We start from the raw sequence: 2,497 nt of genomic DNA, 5'->3' as shown, positions 1-2,497 counted from the left end.
AAACATATTTTGAAAATCTATTAATCAATAAATCAGACGATGAAATAAACAATACAGATGGAATTTGAGAACCGGCTGAGGATCAAATATATGTGGAACCAGAAGTGCCAAAACCTAATTTGGGGGACATAAAATCAATAGTGGAGTCTCGGAAGAACAACAAAGTTTCCCGGAGAGGACAACATAAACCCAAAGTTACTTAAATTTGCAGGACGGGACATCTTGGAAAACTTACACAAGACCATCTCAACTATATGGAAGCATGAAAAACTAGAAAAGAGTTGGAACACCGCTATTATATGCCCAAATTTCAAAAAAGGGGACCACAAGAAAGTTGAAAATTAACGGGGCATATCCCTTTTGGACACTGCTTATAAGGTCTTATCAATAGCCATCTTACTTAGATTCGAAAAATATTCTACAGAAATAATCGGTGAATACTATTGTTGCTTCATGAAAAGCAAATCCACTACTGACCATATATTCTTCACCCTCAGACAGGTGATGGAAAAGTTCTATGAATATGACAAAGACCTACCCATGATTTTCATTGATTTCCAGCAAGCTTATGATAGCATTGCTAGAGACCAAGTATGGTCAGCACTTATACATTTCGGAATACCAAAAAAATTGGTTAACTTAATAAAGTGTTGCAATTTTAACACACTTTGTAAAGTGCGTTTGAGATCAGATGTAGAATGAAACAAGGGGACGCGCTATCTCCCACACTCTTCGCTCTTGAAAAAGTTATAAAAGATATGCAGGAAGTACTGGGGTGCTTAACTCTATTAGCTTATGCGGATGACAATGCACTATTTGGAGAATCGAAAATGGAATTAGAAAGGACGGTACGAAAGCTCACACTGTCAAGTAAAAAGATGAAATAAATGAAAATAAGACAAAGTATATGCTAATGAGTAGGCATCTAAGGTTAGGTACCTAACCTAACCTAACCTAATCCAGTTACGAAATGTGAGCATTGATCATTTCTCTTTTGAACAAGTCGAGAATTTTAAGTACTTAGGTGCTAATATAAATCATAAAAATAATATGCATAATGAGATTAATTCCAAAATAAGTGCAGCAAACCAAGGATATCAGGCAATGAGAAAAATATTCACATCGAAACTACTGTCTAGAGATATAAAAAAAAAAACTATATATAGTTTACTTACGCCCCATTGTTATGTACGGATTTGAGACATAGTCCACGTCGCAGGGTGACGAGAATAAACTATTGACTTTCAAAAGGAAAATTCTTAGAAAAATATATGGGCCTATACTAAACCCCAATATTGGTGTATACAAGCGAAAAAAAAACGCTGATTTAAACAATTTGTTTAATACAACCAATTTAAAAGATTTCCTGAGGTCGTAAAGATTAGAGTGGGCTGGTCATGTAAGGCGTGCAGAAGACAGACTGAAAAAATAGGTACTAGTTAACAAACCAAATAAAAAACGACCTGTAGGAAGGCCAAGACAACGGTGGTTGGACCGAGTAAAGGACGACTTAAAGACGTTACGTAATGAAGCAAGTATTGAGGATGCAGAGGATCGGGAAGTTTGGAGAGCTTTGGTAGAAGCTGCAAAGCGCCTAAATGGCGCGTGAAGCAAAAAAAAAATATTATAAAAACCTAACAGAATACTGGCTATGGTGATCGAAGAATAGATATAATAATTGAAGCACATTACCAACATGGAGTATCCCTATGTCGCTAGCAGACGTAACAAATTCGTTACTCCTCCATGCTGATGTATGTAAGGCAGGTTGAGAGAAAAGTGAAAGAAAAAAGAAAGGTATGGTAATTAATTGGCCAGTATTCTGTATACGGGATAAGTCAGGTGTGGCCATATTTTATAGATACTAGAGGGGGGCGTGTGTGCTTCATCGGTCGCACCGGAAAATGCAGTCGTCGATCGGCAGACTTGAACTCACGGGACAAAAGTCGCTAAGGCATTCACACGTGATCATATGTGATAAATTATCTTTTAATATACTTATTAGGTCACTCACTTTGTGTCGTAACAGTTTATTGAACTTTTAAATAATCAAGAAGAGCCAACTGTCTTAGCTATGGATAATGCGTCATTACACATTGGTAGAAAACCACCTAAAAATTAACTGTAAAAAATTTGACGTACAAAAATGGTTAAATGAAAAAAATATTGAATTTCATTCGCTTGAAACATAACTGAAACTTTGAAAAAAAGTTAAAGCCAAATTCCACACGAAAAAAAGAATACTTGATCAAATTGCGTTAGAAAAATCCCACAAAGTAATACGCCTACCTCCTTATTTTTTAAATATACGCCAAACGTGTTTTTACATAGGAATAAATAAAAATAACAATGTATACATAATTTAATATAACAGCAAGGTAATACAAGGGTTAGGTAATAAGAGTGACAGAAAAAACATGATTTATTAAGACCAAAGATCAATATTATTATTATTTGACGAGCGCGTAGCTCTGACAAAGGGACCATTCATCAAAAA

The 2,497-nt window shown here is 35.3% G+C and overlaps 1 pseudogene; it reads left to right on the top strand.

Annotated features, from left to right (window-relative positions):
- Window positions 1-1,104: 1,104 nt before the first annotated feature.
- LOC113560160 lies at window positions 1,105-1,609 on the top strand (annotated as a pseudogene).
- Window positions 1,610-2,497: the final 888 nt, after the last annotated feature.

This window comes from Rhopalosiphum maidis, chromosome 3 (assembly GCF_003676215.2).
Source record: "Rhopalosiphum maidis isolate BTI-1 chromosome 3, ASM367621v3, whole genome shotgun sequence".
Taxonomy (NCBI): domain Eukaryota; kingdom Metazoa; phylum Arthropoda; class Insecta; order Hemiptera; family Aphididae; genus Rhopalosiphum; species Rhopalosiphum maidis.
Note: the sequence above shows the minus strand (reverse complement) of the source record. Positions and strands in the feature narration are given on the sequence as shown.